Source organism: Apodemus sylvaticus, chromosome 8, assembly GCF_947179515.1.
Source record: "Apodemus sylvaticus chromosome 8, mApoSyl1.1, whole genome shotgun sequence".
NCBI classification, from domain to species: Eukaryota; Metazoa; Chordata; class Mammalia; order Rodentia; family Muridae; genus Apodemus; species Apodemus sylvaticus.
The window spans coordinates 54,802,599-54,819,133 of NC_067479.1; the positions used below are offsets into that span (position 1 = coordinate 54,802,599).

At 39.2% G+C, this 16,535-nt stretch overlaps 1 protein-coding gene across 4 annotated transcripts in view; it reads left to right on the forward strand.

Moving 5' to 3' along the window:
• Positions 1-448: 448 nt before the first annotated feature.
• The window catches only part of Fndc3a (fibronectin type III domain containing 3A), a 184,496-nt gene continuing 168,409 nt past the window's right edge, over positions 449-16,535 (forward strand). The window contains exon 1 of one of the 4 annotated variants that reach the window (XM_052190977.1): positions 449-542. The gene's annotated coding sequence lies outside the window, so the exon portion shown is untranslated. Of the gene's footprint in view, positions 543-1,114; positions 1,337-1,547; positions 1,696-1,738; positions 1,887-16,535 lie in introns of those variants that run through there. The other 3 variants (XM_052190980.1, XM_052190976.1, XM_052190978.1) reach the window with 3 other exon arrangements.

A 16,535-nucleotide genomic window follows, 5' to 3' on the forward strand; every position in this document is an offset into this window, starting at 1 on the left:
CACACACACACACACGCACACACACACCTCTGCAATCCCACTGGACTTTGGTGTACTATCCACACACACACATGCGCACACACACACGCACACCCGCGCACACACACACACACACCTCTGCAATCCCACTGGACTTTGGTGTACTGTCTGGGTATCATATTTGATATTCAGTGATCCACTAAGAATTTCATTATCCATTTTTTTAAAAGAAGGTGAGAAATACGTACATCTTCGAGAGATTTCTGTCAAACGATTGAAATAAAAAGGATTGCCGCCTTAAGACGCAACGCAGCACAGCTAATAAACTGAAATACAAGTCAGACGTGGAACCTGGTTTCATCAGTCACCAGTTTGGGATGGACAGGGTAGGACTCAGGTTCCCAAAGGCGACCCTCTCCCTAAGGCTTCCGGTCAAACTGCACAAGTAAGCAGTCCGGCCGGCGGCGGCCCTCGGCGCACCGCAGCGGCCCCCTGATTGCTTGAGGCTTAAGGAAACTGCCGCCGCCTCGCCTCCACGAGTCTCCGCCGTGGCAGAAATCAAGGTAACGGGTTTCCACTAGATTTGCCTGGTCCGAGACCGATACATTTAAGCTCTGCGTCTCTGAAAGACGAAAATCTGTTTAGTGGGCGCTAGAAAATGCCGGGGGCTCTAAACGTTTGGGAGTGGAAAGGTCTGAGCCCACTTCGGTGCGCTTCCCAGGTCTGGGCTTGTCTCTAAAACACCTGCCGGCATCCTAAGTTCTGGGGCTTTCGGAGACGGGGTGACACGGTTCGCCTCCGGGGGTTGGTGGGTGGGGGCGCTTTCTATAATGCGTTGGGAATGGCGTGTGGGGCCCCAGATACGTCAATCATCAGCACAGTTCCCGGGCTTTGGGAGAGCGGCTGCGGAGCGGTATCGGAGCTCGCGCGTCACGCACTTGCGGGCCCGCGAAGCTGGGCGGCGGGCGAGCGGGCGGGCGCGCGCTTGCGCTCGCGCGCGGGGGCTCCGGGTCTAGGCGGCCGGGGGCGCCGTCGGCGGGGCTCGCGCAGCCGCACTGGGCGCGCCGACTCCGGGCTCCTCCTCCCGGCTCCGTAGTAATCATGGCGGCGGCGGCATTCGCGGTCCCTCGGGTGAAACAGAAAGCGGGAGCTACGCGGAGAGGGAGCGAAGAGCGGGGCTGAGGCGGCGGCGCCGTCACTGCCGGGAAACACCTCCCCTCCTCACCCGTCAGCGCAGCGGCGGCGGCCACTGAAGCCCCGAGCCCACCGCCAAGCTAGTGAGAGGACGAGCGGGAGCCTCGCAGAAGAGACGCCCGGGGATCCGCCTTCCTTCGTCTCGGAGCGGCGGGATTCGGAGGTGAGAGTCGGCGGGGGACGCAGGAGCCCGCGTCGGGGAAACCGTTAGGCTGGGGCTGCGGGCCGCGCCGCCTGAGGGCTGAGCCCGTCGGGGAGGGAGGGAGGGAGAGAGGGAGGGAGGGAAGGCGACGCCCCCACGCGAGGCCGCGCTGTCCGCGGGGCGGCGGGCCCGGGACGCGGCGGAGACGTGCGCGGCACCTGCCAGGGCTCGGCGACCGCGGAGCGCTGCCCGCTCGCCCGCTCGCCCGCTCGCCGGCTCGCCCGCCCTCCCGCTCACCTGAGGGTTAAATCCTCGAAAACACGCCCTTCGGGTCTGCGCCCGGGCGGCCGCGGCCGGTGCCTGGCGGCTCCTCTCCCCTGGTAAGTCAACCACCTGTTCGGTCGGTGGCCCGGAGGAAGGGAGGCTGCCGTCCCTGCCTGGCTTTACAGCCTGCGTTGGGGGAACTTTTGACACGACTCTGGAAAAGGGTGGCTTGCGCTAGGTGCAGGGAAAGAAGCGAGTCATTTCGACATCAGATCGCTAGCGCTGCTGCTTTTAACGAGTGTGATAGGTAATCATAGTTTTATTAAACTATCACCTTTCATAAAAAGCCTTGGGGTATTCGTGTGTGTGTGTGTGTGTGTGTGTGATTGAGATTGCTGAGGGAGCTAGGAATGGTGAGCTAGAGACAGTAAGTTCCTTTGGCCGCCTTCTCATCTGTCCGTCTATTAACTGAGAATAGCAGGCTGACAGGCTTTTCCTCTTTTTGTACTATAATCTTGAAGTGTTCACGGTAGACTTTAAAACAAAACAAAAAAACTGAGCCACATAATGATTTTGCTGCTTCCTATTGTGGTCTGTTTCAGTTCTTGAAACCCAAGTTTGTGCGTGTTTTTCTGTGTCATAAGAATCAAATGGCATCGCCTCTCAGCCTTTTGCTAAGATCAGTTGTAAAGAATGAAATAACAGTTGACGCTTTTTCTGTAATATTTTAATAATTGTGCTTTTGCCAGCATTAGTACTAAACATATGTCAGTCAAAACCGAGCCATATGTCAGACAGAAGCAAATTGAGATTTCTGGCTCATATCCCGTGTTTAGATAAATATTTAGTTTGTGTGTATCTGCAGAGTATGTAATTCTTGTCATCTCGGAAGTGTTGTTTAAGTCACCTAAAAATGTTCCAGAGAGATGAGTCCCCTGCCTTCTTAACATTCGCTTGTTTAAATTGATTTTTTTCTCAAGTAATGAGATCAGTTACCCATGGAGACAGGTAGTGGGCCTATTAGAAAGCAATGATAATGTCTTTTTAAACATGGGTTTTCTTACAAATATGAATTTGTTTTTTTAAAATTTTAGTCCACTTGTAATTCTTGCTACCACTAATAATATCCTCTAAAGGGAAGGAGAGAAGATAAGGTGATACTGGGATAAATCTTGTTTAGATTTTATGTTTAAAAATTTTAACATTCTCATATTAAATTTCTCTGTGCTGTTTTGTCTTCATAGATCATTTCCCAGCCTTCTCTGTAGATTAAGTGGAGCATTTTTATCTCAGGCTGCTTTCCTTTAGCCACCTGTATGCGTCTGCCTTAACTCTTTCCTTCCCCCTTCTGTCTGAATCCTCACCATCGAGTGGTCAGGAAAAAGAAACTCATGTAATGAACCCTGGCCTCAGTGAAGCATGGTTGAAAGGGTAGTGGTCTTCTCATAAATTAATGTTGTGCATTCAAAAAAACAGGTTATTTCCTTGGTGTCGTGTGTCATCACTTCCTCTCCATGTAATTGGGAGCTGATTTATTTTACCATACACTTAATGATTCCTTTTTATATCTCTATATTTCTATAAACTTAATATGAATGAAGATACTTTCCATGTCTAGTAAGATGTAGGATGATTTTGGAAAACACAGGAGAAAAAGAATATTGTAATGGATATTATCTTTTAGCTTGACTTAGGTAAAAGACATTTAATTTATGATTTGTTCAGCCATAGGTTAGACTAAAATGTAATATTTCTACTTGAAAATATTTGTATTTTTAGCATATACATATACGTATATATACACACACACACATATATATGGCTTATTCATCTTTTATTTTGCCTGTAGTGTTAAAATTTCATTTGATGATGTAAACAAAATGGGCTTTTTTAAAGCAAAACATTCTTAATACATTTTTCTCATGAAAATGAGTTTTGATTATGTCGTGGTGCATGATATAAGGATGATCCCATATGATTTCCAAGTTTATTAGCCTGGTATTGATAAGCAATTTGTTGTTCTTTGTTGTTGTTAAATGCAGTCTCTAAAACAAGAATTACTAAAAATAAGTTCTGAATGTTTAAAAACAAAGTCAGATTTAGAATTGTGTCCATTGAGTCCTACAGTACTTTAGTTGATCACTTTGGTACAACAAATGTTTATCAATGTCAAAAGTGCCTTATTACAAAGAAATTGATGACCCGTAGAGATAAAGGGCACATTTTGTTCTTCTACATGTATCGTGAGTGTTTATCCAGTTTAATTCTCTAGTCTTTATTTCAGAGTATTGTTCAGTGAGTTCTTTTTATGTCAGGATCCTTAACCTTCTTTTCGACTCATTGGGTTTTGTTCTGTTTGTCTTTACTGTGTAAGTTTGTCGTGCAGCCTCAGGGCTTCCATTAAATTTTTTGTGAGTTTCATCTTCTATTGTTCCCCATCCCCTGTCAACTACTCCCAGGCCTTAGGCTACTTTTCTGCACAAGATAGCTGCTGCAAGATAGTGTGCTTGGGAGGAGATGGCATGGACTCAGAATGATGAGCCTTTATTAAAGTAAGGGATACAAAAGTAGTGGGATGTGTTCCTACAAGTAATTTATAAATTATCTAAGATTTATACACTAACAAAGGAGACCATTAACAAAAACTTAACACAATATCTTTAAAGTGTGTGTGGCGTCCACTGTGACTCAAAGTGCTATGAGGGAGGGCTATGAGAGCCTGGGCATTTGGAGGAAGTCAATGTGAAATTAGGAAGGGATTCTGTATCAGAGGAAAACTCATTCCAAAAGAGAGTGACAGGCAGAGTTGGGGGTAGTAGTGAGAGGAATAAATAGTTCAGGAGCATGCAAGGAGAAGTATTAGGAAAAAGAGATAATCAAGCAGAGATTGGAGGTAGGCCCCACTAGGTATGAAGAGTTAGGAAGCCCTGGAGAAGAATTCTGCTTCTCAGTGGGAACCTGCCTCTGAAGGTAATACAGAACCACATTCTACTTTGTTTTGTTTTCACTGTTTTTAGTTAACATACAAAATAATAGAATTTGATATGGTGTTCTCCATATATAATGTATCATTGTACTGGGCTCATTTTCTTCCCTACCACCATCTTTGGATCCTCTTCCTTGCCAGTTGTGGGTTCCCATTTCCCCCAAATCCTCTTCTGCTTTCATTTTGTGTGTGTGTGTTTGTGTGCCTGTGTATGTATGTATGTGTGTGGGTGGTGGTGGGTGCACATGTTTCTGTATATTAGAGAAAATGTGTCTTCCAATTACTCTCTCCTGTTCCCACCTCCCTCTCCCATAATACCCCTCCCAGTCACTTCTGCTTTTATGCCCTACACAGATGGAGATAAAAATTCTGCATATGAGAGAAAGTACAGTGTTTATCTTTCTTACTGTGTTTTGTTTTGCTTAGCATTTTGATCTCCAGCTTCAGTTTTCTTAGTGATTAGAAAGATTATATATATATATATATCACATACACACACACACATATATATATATATATATATAACACACACACACACACATATATATATATAACATATATATGATATATATATAACGTAGGTAACAGTAGTCAGCTTTTTTATAGATTGTTTGGTAATATTGTCTTGAAAACTATTTGTAGTCTCTGTTGGATATTTTTGTTTGCTTGTTTAAAAAGATTTTTTTTTTTAATTAAAAACCATGTCTGCAGGCTAGAACTAGCCATCTGGCTAACTAAGTCATGACTAGCTAACTGTCCATATAGTACATATTGTAAAGTATTTTTCTAATGGTGTTTGAAGTAGTGCTATATTTTATTTTGTGGCACATGAAAATAAAATATGCTAAAATAACTACTACTGTAATTATTATCTTTGCTTAAAGTTCTAGCAAGAGCCTAGTCTAGGTTTCAAACTAGGAAGACGATATCATTGAGTTGGGCAGTGAAACAGCTACACAGTGGCTGGAATTAAAATTTGTGTAAAGTTAAACCTACCAACTCTGTTGGGTTTATGGTTTCAAAACTGTCATTTTAGAAACCTTGGTTTGGGTGCTGGAGGCTGTAAGTGATGGCAGGGGATCAATAACCTGTTTTTTAAAGGTAGTCTAAGATGAGTTCTAAACATTAGAAATCCTGTAGTAACCCCAAGAATAGTTATGTTATGGAGCAATTGGTAATCAGATTGATAGATTAGACTCATGTAGAAAATATTATGCCATGTAGATTAAAGGAGGGAAGAACCAGAAATCTCTTTAAAAAATACTGTTTTGAAACTTCTCTTTTTGAAACATCTCTTTGAAGTTTCTAAATTTATAACATGTGCTTCTAAGACCACAGCTTTCAAGCTGTAGCTTGTAACTCGTTTGGGGATGAAGAAGTCTTTTACAGGGGTAGATATCAGATATCCTTCATATCAGATATTATATTATGATTTATAACAGGAAAATTACAGTTATGAAGAAGCAGTGAAAATAATTTTATGGTTGGGACTCACCACAATATGACATACTGTATTAAAGAGTCACAGCCATAGAAAGATTGAGAACCACTGATCTAAGATACTTTTCTCTTTTTCCACTGTTTTTCTCCTATCATTACTAGGTGATCTGTGATGTCTGAGATTATGTATGGCTCAGTTGGTCAGGGCTGCTACATAGTTTGTGATATCAAGAGATTAAAATATAGATAGCATAAGAACATATGTTTTATGCTTCAGGCATTATAAGTAGACTTTGTATGTGGTAAGTATTGGATGTTGGAGAAAGTAGAAGGGACATTGACTAGACAGAATCAGTACTGTTTCTCCCCTTTATTTTTCTGTTAAAAACACTAAAACCAAACCAAACATTAATCTTTTATTCTTTTATAACTCTGTCTTCCTTTATAAATATTTTTACTATCTTAAGTTTAAAGGCAGCATAAGTCTTTTGAATTAGGTTTTTTTTTGACCTTTCTCGATTGCTTCCTAATACAATTTTGGCTTAACATTGTGCTTTGGAAAGAAATTAATAGCCAGGCATGTGCCTTTAATCTCAGCATTCCAGAGGCAGAAACAGGAGGACCTTTATGGTAGAAGCCACCCTGATCTACATTGTGAGTTCTAGGACAGGCCAGCCAGGGCTTCGTAGTTGAGATCCTGTCTTGGAAAAAGAAGGGTGTGGGGAGCAATTAATAATTGGCCTCTGCTTTATCATCCTGCCTTCTTCCCTGCCTAAGGGGAGATCCAGTGCCTTAGATGGGGCAGGTCTTAGTTCCACATTCACCACTCATTAGTGATGGGATTTCATGGTTTGGTTTTCTAAGTTTTAAAATTGAGAATATCTGCTTTCTTTTCATCCACACATTGTAAAGGGCTCAACAATATGGTTGAAACATGAACTTGTTAAGGTTCTCTTGTGTTTACATCAATGCTCATATGTATGTATCAGAAACTACTGAACAGATTTTTTTTTTTAATATGACCAAAATGTTTGAGGTCAAGTTTTACTCTACAGAGTTCTACAATCAGCCTTTTCAGGAAGCATTCAGTATTCTAGAAAGCCATAACTGTTTTCTTTGCAAATAAAATAAGATATAAAAAATTTTCCACTCATTAATCTTTCAGATTAGTCCCTGTTCCACTCTTCCTCTGTCCCTCTTTGCAAGGGAATGCTAATCTTCTGTTCCATACTGTCTCGCTATTGTATCTGTAGTGGAAAGAAAATGGATATATAAAACGAGTGAAGTAGTTTTTATATAGAAAACAGTGTCTTTTATATGTAGAAGACAGTGTCTTTACAGTACTGAGAAACAACTGCTAAGGTCACATTGGATTTTAGGCCCAATTCTCAGTTACTTTTTTTTTTTAATATTTTTATTTTCTATATTCTTTGTTTACATTCCAAATGATTTCCCCTTTCCCAGATCCCCCCTCCCCATATGTCCCATAAACCTTCTCTCCATCCATTCTCCAAACACCTCCCTCCTTTTTCTCTGTCCTTATATTCCCCTCCAATGCTAGATCAATCCTTTCCAGGATCAGGACCCTCTCCATCCTTCTTCATGGGAGTCATTTGTTATGTGATTTGTGCCTTGGGTATTCAGGGCTTCTGGGCTAATTAATATCCACTTATCAGAGATTGCATTCCATGTGTATTCTTTTGTGATTGGGTTACCTCACTTGATATTTTCCACCTTACACCAGTCAGAATGGCTAAGGTCAAAAACTCAGGAGACAGCAGGTGTTGGCAAGGATGTGGAGAAAGAGGAATACTCCTCCACTGCTGGTGGGGCTGTAAGATGGTACAACCACTTTGGAAATCAGTCTGGCGGTTCCTCAGAAAACTGGACATGACACTTCCGGAGGACCCTGCTATACTTCTCCTGGGCATATACCCAAAGGATTCCCCGGCATGCAATAAAGACACATGCTCCATTATGTTCATAGCAGCCTTATTTATAATAGCCAGAAGCTGGAAAGAACCCAGATGCCCCTCGAAGGAGGAATGGATACAGAAAATGTGGTATATTTACACAATGGAATACTACTCAGCAATTAGAAACAATGAATTCACAAAATTTTTAGGCAAATGGTTTGATCTGGAAAATATCATCCTAAATGAGGTAACCCCATCACAAAAGAATACACTCAGTTACTTTTAAAGCCCTGTATAAACCTGCCAGATATTCTACTTGAGAATGATTTCTTTCTTCTTTCCTCACTCTTTTGAGATGGCTTAGATGCTAGTTGGTAGAAATACAAAGTGTAGTGTGTAATTTGTCATCAACCTTGATAAGAAAGATAGGTACATTTGACAGATTATTGTAGGAATCAGACTATAGCAGTGTTGAATACTGGGATTTTTTTTTTTTATGTCATTAGAACCCTCATCTTAATATATATTTGTACATATAGGTTTGTATTTTCAAAGTGACTTTCTCCTTCTCCAGTGAGGGATTAGGTTAATTGATTTAAGTGTGTGTAGTCTTCAGTAAACCCACTTGTGTGATTCTTTCTTGGTTTTGGCCCTGAGTAGCCCTGTTTTCTGTAGAGTGTTGTGATTGTGTACATTGTTTTGTGTGTGTGTGTGTGTGTGTGTGTGTGTGTGTGTTATATGCTTTTTTATATTAGCTACATAATGGGAGGGGAGAGAATCTTACTTGGCTGCAGATTCAGAGCAGATGTTTCTTAAGTACATTTCACAGCACACTTAAGACTTCTCTTAAAGTGTAATTACAAATTGAGCACCCCAAACCCCAAATTCAGGATGCTCCAAAATGTGAAACTGATTGCCACCACGATGTCACAGATGCAAAATCTTCACTTGATGTGGAATGGTGAGTTACAGTTAAGGTGTTACTAAGCTAAAAACACCGTGTGTAGAAACACCAGGCAACGTATGTAATGCATATATAAAACAAGTGAATTTTGTGTTTAGATTTAGTTCCCATTTCCAGAATATGTCATGGTGTGCACAGATACTCCAGAGTCTGAAACACTCCTGACTCTAAGCATGCTGATGAAAGGACATTGAACTTGTGTATTTTGTGCCTTGAGAAAAGTAGTTCATGCACACACTGACTGCTTTGGTTAAAGGCATAGTTATTTCATGTACTTCAAAATCAGTCTGTCTTAGTATTTGTTTAAATTAAAAGAATTTATGATGTCATTTTGTTTAAATTTTCTGTATTTTTTTAAAAAAAATATAGCCATACTCAAATATGGTTTTATTCTGAAGACTTGATTTTCCTCCATGTAGTAGTTTTATTTATAATGTTTGGTGTATATATTATTTACATTTTATAAAAGTTTATTAAGCACCTTTCTGTTGCTTTGTATATTGTTATACCCAAGTACATCTACTACTTCAGAGCAGTATTTTTTAAAGAAAATATCATAGCATGTCACTACTTCACGTATATATCTGTTATTTGAAACTTAAGATTGGTTCACACGGTTGGGCGCAGTTCTCAGCTTGTGGGCTGTAACCCCTTTGGGGGTTGAAAGACCCTTTCCCAGGGGCTACATATCACACATATGTCCTGCATACCAGATATTAACATTATCATTCATAACAGTAGCAGAGTTACAATTATGAAGTCACAACATAAATCATATTATGGTTGGGTCCCCATAACATGAGGAACTAACTGTATTAAAGGGTCTCAGCATTGGGAAGATTGAGAACCATTGCCCTAGGGTAAAGTGTAGGAGGCATTGTGTCCCTCTTGACCTACTTTTTAGCTTGCATTCAGACTAATTTTTTAAGTGATGAGTTTATTGGAATAACTCCTCAATTTAAAGATATACCAAACTTACTCTTGACTTAACTGTAATCTTTGCAAATCCATATTCTGTTAATACCATTGGCAAAACCATTGTGTCTCATCACTTTCCAGCTTTGTACCGTGAGGTAAGTAGTATAACAGACTATTGGTTGTCTTTACTGGGTATATAGAAACATGCCACTTTCTTACAGTGACTCTGATTCCTCCATGTACAGTGGGATAATATCTATGCTTTAGAATAAGTGTTTAGAGGATTAAAAGGCAGAACTTATTTCCTGTGAATGGAATGAGTGCCGTAATATATTTGTATCTGCAACTTTGGCAGATACAAATTGTTATTGTCACCCAGGTTTTCTGTTATTATTTTTAATACTAATTTATCTCTCATTTGTTGAAGAATTAAAATGCCTCTGATGCTTGCAATACAAATGTTATAAAATGAATGTTATACTTCCTTCTCTCTGGGTTCACAGACTAGGATAAATGATAAAGTCATGTAAATAAATACATATTTTAAAATAATTAAATAAAATACCTCTTCTCTTGTCTCTTTTTACTTGTGTGATTCTTTCCTGGTTTTGGCCTGAGTAGCCCTGTTTTCTGTAGAGTATTGTGATTGTGTACATTGTTTTGTGTGTGTGTGTTATATGTTTTTGTATATTAGGTTTTCTAACTAGTGGACTGAATAGCACTGCTGCTACTGACACTATTGAAAAGAAAGAGCAGAGTATCAGTATTTTAGGCATTGTTGTTGGCAAGCACTATGTATACCTACTGAAGTGAAGCTACAACAGGAGTAGAAACCAGCCACAGCTATAGTATACAAAAATGAGTGTGGATCTCTTCTAATTCAGCTTTATTTATGGAATAGGTAGCAGGCCAGGTTTGACAACTAAGCTTTAGTTTGTTGACCCTTTGAGTGTTACAAACTTTGTTCTTGGCTAGTATAATTATTACTAGTAAATAATAAGTGCTTTTTCTGTCTTGGGTGTTGTTTTAAACTCTACACATAGCTGCTTATTTGGTTCTCAAACCATCTGTGTTGGATATTATTGCCACCATTTTTAAAATAAGATAACTAATATGCCAAAAACCGTAGAGCTGTTTAGTGATAAGGACTTTGAGTACAGATGATGGTGGACCTGGGCTTTTTGTTAATACCAGTTCTAGTACATCACATCCCAGAAATGTAATAATTCAGTCTTAGGAGACATAGTTAAGTAATTTACTATATAGATTTAAGGAGCAGCTAATCTTAGCTCTTTGGTGCTAAAAACATTACTATGCTGAATTCCAGGTATATAATGATTCACTTCTAGGAAATATTAATATAATTGACCATATTTATGGACTTTAGGGACAACCATCATTATCTCTTTAGTGCTAAAATTTGTTTTCTTAAATTCAGTTACTAGTTCTAATAACTTACCATCAACGAGAAATAACCTTATAAAAATACTCTAGCAGGAACTTATATTGAATGTCATAGTGAAATACTAGAAGTACTTCTATTAAAAGATAGGAACATTATTAACATTGGTCCAGAACTCTTCTTATCTGACACATTAAGAAACAAGAAAAATAACTTGTAATAGGAGGATAGTACATTATTATGTACTGATACGGTTGCAAACTTAGAAAATACAAAATAGGGCTGGGGTGTGATTTAACTTTAGAACACTTAACTATATAGCTGATATCATGGACTCTATTCTCAGTAGCCCCATCACCATTACCGTCAACCTGACCCCAACAATGACAAAACAGAATTAGAAGAGAAGTGGTAAGACTAGACATACTTTTCTCAAACACAGTGGGAAAGTATCTAGTTTCCTCATCTCTCTCTCTCTCTGTCTCTCAGTCTCTCTCTCTCTCTCTCTCTCTCTCTCTCTCTCTCTCTCTCTCTCTCACACACACACACACACACACACACACACACACACACACACTCTCACATGCACACAAAATAGTAAACTGAAAATTACTTAAAGGGTTTCAGTAAATACCTGGCTATGAGGTTAATTTACTAGTCTTTTTTTTTTTTTTTTTTTTTTTTTTTTTGTGCCAGCAGTGACTGACTTTTGAAGTAGTAAAGAAAAAGAACAATTGTAAGTTATAAAATTCTTTAAAAATTGTAAAAATGTGTAATAACTAAACAAAAATATGATTAGCTGGAAGAACATTTCTAACATTGGTAACTCACTAATCACTACAAAGTGGCAGTTCTTAACGTATTAGTTTATAAAAATCATTGTTTTAATTAGAAATTTAATGCCATTTTAAAATGAAACTTGCAAAATTGAAGGTCGAAGATGGAGGAAGTCATAGGGGCACATAGCAAAATGCATTTCAGAAATAAATAAAAGGGGACTTACTTATCAAAGGTAAAAATCAAATCTTTGTGAAGCCTTATTTTTTAAGATGTATTTGTTTTTATGTGTGTGAGTGTTTTGTCTGCATGTGTGTGTGTGCAGCAGAAGTGTTCAGTGTCTGCAAAGTCTCTAAGAAGGCGAGAGATCCCTGGGAGGGGATCTGGAGGTATGGTCAGGCATAAGCTGCTATATGGGTGCTGGAACTTGAACCCAGATTGTCTGTCTTCAAAAGTAGTGAGTGATCGCAACCACTGTGCAGCCCTTCAGCACCTAAAAGTTTAACTATTAAAGTAGTATGAACCTGGGGCAGAGATAAGCAGAATTATCAAAGGGACAGAACAAAATTCAAGAGAAAGAAGATATAGGGAACTCTTGAATAATGGAAAAGTTAGTTTTTAGTAGTATAGGGAAGTCTTCCATCCAGTTGGGTATTCTGAAAATTTAAGTTTCAAATGAACTAAATATCCAAGAGAAAAAAAAAAGAACTGAATGTCAAAAAATTTGAGGTGGATTTTTAAAAAACCTTCAGGTGAAGACTGCTAACCTTTGGCATAATTTATAAAAAGCCGGTTGAGAGACTAGAATACAGTATTCACCAGGTCACAGAAAAAACACTGCCGCTTTATAAGTTTGCCTACAATTACTGTAACAAAGATAGCTTAGTAGAAAATAGGAAAGAATATGACAAATAAATTCATAGAAATATAAATGTGGAGCTCTTGAAGCTGGAGAAATGATGCTGTGGTTAAAAGCACTTGTTGCTCTTTCAGAGGTTCTAGACATATCATGGTGGTTCATAACCATCTACAGCTCTACCTCCAATTCCAGGAGATAGAATATCTTTTGCTAATCACTGTAGGCATTAGTCATGTATATGGTGCAAATACACACATGCAGCCAAAACAAATCTTATAAAAGGTTTGAGGAGATAGCCACAGGAGTATTTTGAGAAATTTAGCTTAAAACCTCAGTGAGAGATGACTTAAAAACTTTTAAGTAAAAGTAACAAATAATTGGGGAATTTTAGCAGTGCCAAACTAGAAAGCAGGCAGTTAAGAATTATTGAACAGACTATAAATAGATTTTTTTTTAAAGAAAGTTTGGCAGTTTCTGTCTACTTTAACCAATACACTTTTGAATCATACCCTTAATATAGAAATATTTTCATAGATTATTAGAGAATATTGATACTACATGGTTATAGCTGCAGAGAAAGACAAGCATAAATGAAAAGTGCAAGTATGCCAGATATGGCAGGTGCCTTGAATCCCTGCCCTCATGAAGTAGAGGAAGCAGGAACTCTGTTCAAGGCCAGCCATGTTACATAAGGAGACCTTGCCTAGAAAGAAAAGCTTGAGGCTGGAGAGAAGGCTCAGCAGTTACATAATGTGTACTGATCTTGTAGAGACTCAAGTTCAATTCCCAGCACTCATATCAGATAGGTTGAACTCCAGATCCAGGAGATTCAGTGTCCTCTTTTGACTTCTGTGGGTATTGCACTCACAAGCATTGTACACACACACACACACACACACACACACACACACACACAAATCCTAAAAGCCAGGATGTATGCCCATCATTAGAATAAATTATAGTGTGATCTTAAAAATAGAAAGGTACCATCAGATACATGGAGTAGAGCTATGGAAATAATTTTTAATGAAAATCTTCAGGTATTTTGCATGAAAAACCTAAGAGAGTCATATATATGACTTTATTTGTATAATAGCTGCTCCAAAATACCACTTGCACATGCAGAGGAAGAGGAATGCTACCCACCATAGTTGTGAAGCTTTAGAAGTGGAGTTTGGATTTGAGGACAATAAAGAAAAATATGCTTATATATATATTTGTTTATGACAGCAGGTACAGTCTTTGTGGTGTAACAAACCAGCTAACAAAATGGAAGACGTTTGGGTTTGGGCAATTCTGATTATTCCTTTTCCAAATCATTTTCTTTATTGGGCATTTTTAGGTTTCGTCCTTTTCTGTGTATTTTAAAATAATATTTACTTTCACTTGCCAAAGCTTCCCAGTTAGTCTTTAAATTTATTGGTATTTTTAGATATAACAATATCAAGGCCAGTGGGATGGATCAGCCAATAAAGGCGCTTGCTACTAAGCCTGCCTACCCATATTAATCTCTAATACACATATAGTGAGTGGAAGGAGAGACTGACACACATACTCCCATGAATACACATATCTGGCACCTGCAGGCACACACACATTCTATAATAAATAACAGGCTATTAAAGGCTAAGACTCAAAAACAAAATGTTAAAGGAAATAGCAATTTCAATATAATGGTGTGTCTAAGGTGCAGTAAAACACATTCAAAGAAGAATTATACTAGTGATTCTTAACTTTTATAAGTTAACTGATACCCGAAGTAATATTATTGCTTTTATTTGTGTGTATGTCTAATGTATGCATGTACTTATGCCAGTGCATGTGCAGAGGCTGGAGAATTCTGGGTGTTCTTCTCTGTTGCTCTACACCTCTACTTCTTTGAGATATAATCTCTCATTGAATCTGGGGCTAGACTGGCTAGCTAGAGGCCAGATGACAGGCCAGCAAGTCTACAATCCTCCCATTTCCACCCCCTTTACCTTTTTAGATGTAATTCTTAATTATAGCTGTAGTTGATCAGCAAACTGCTTGTTCAGACCATGCACAGTCCTGGGTTCCATCCCTACACAAATTATAATAGTGAATGTTTTCCATCTTCCATGTACCTTCATCTTCCATATCATAGGAAAAAGCTCCTTCAGAGCTCCTCTTCCAAAGCTCCTCCTCAGATCAAGAGTCTCAGGCAGGTGCAACAAGGGCTGTGCCACTGAGCCAGCCCAGAACTCTAAAGACAGTTGGTGTTAGAACTCTGGAGAGAAGTTGTTGTGTGTAAAGAGTAAAGACAAGAGTTTTTGATAAATAGAATGGAGAGAAGTGATGTGCTTATGGAAAATAACTTTTTGCCCAGGACTAGTTAGAGGTTTATAACAGAATTTGGAAAGCACTGCATTAAGTTACTGTGTTCTACTGAAAGGCTCTGTTCTCTTTCACAGAACATCAAAACAGGATTCTCTTGTGATAAAATTTGTTCTTTGCAAGTAATTGGTGGAGCTAACCATGTTAAGTATGCAAAGTTGCTCCAGTTCTGTAGCTTCGGCATAGAAATGCAAGCCATGATGCTGTGAGTGGAACTGCTAAGCAGTTAATTTGGTCAGAGAGGAGTCAGATAGCATATGGTCTGGAACTTGAAATTCTATAAGACCAAAATGAATGATCTATAACATAAAAAGTAGTAACTTATAGAGGCCAATAAAATATTTGCAGATGAGAATAGAATTAACCCCGGTGTAATTACCTTTTGACTCTAGAAGTACCTCAGATGTCCTGCACATACCAGACACTAAGGATCTAAGGATTTAAGATAATGCTACTTAAAAAATATGTAAATAAAAAATATATCGAATAAAAAAAACAAATATACAAAACAAAAGCAAAAAAAAAACCATTTGGTTGTTAAGTGGCCAATCTCAGTCTGTTACTGGGTTTGGCTTGCTCTCATTTCTTATCTTGTATCCCCTAGTTTCTTTTGTTTCTTTTTGAGACTTCCAGATTTTGCTGTATAGCCAAGGCTACCCAGAAGTTTGCCGTGTAGCTCTGGATGGCCTGCATCTTACAGTGATCTTATTGATTCTGCTTCCTGAGTGCTGGGATTACAGTGTGTGTCACCAGGCCCAGTTTTCATTGCCCAGAGTGTCTCTATAATGGTGGTGGTGGTGGTGGTGGTGGTGGTGGTGTGGTGTGGTGTGGTGTGGTGTGATGTGATGTGACGTGTGTGTGGGAGAGAGACAGAGGGGGAGAGAGGGGGAGAGAGAGACAGAGACAGAGAGACAAAGAGAGACAGAGAGACAGAGAGACAGGAGGGGGGGAGAGAGGGGAGAGAGAGAAACGGGAGAGACAGGAGAGAGGGGGGAGAGAGAGAGAGAGAAAAGCATTCTTTGGAATTAACTTTACTCTGAATCCAGATTTCATTATAGTGTGGTTTTGTTGTGGGGGAATGGGGACTGACTATATTTCCTGAATGCATAATTAAATGCTGTTCACTAGATCCAACTAAGAGAAGTAGTAACAGTGGCTTTCAACACCGCCCCCAAACTTCTGTTCCTTTGGGGATGAGGCCCACCTATCTTACTGGTGTATTCATTTTTCCTTTCCAGTAGACAAGGAAGTGGAGCTGAACGTGATAAATATATCATAAGAAATGTTTAGATTATTTATTAATAATCTTTGTAATAATAATAATAATATAAAAATAATT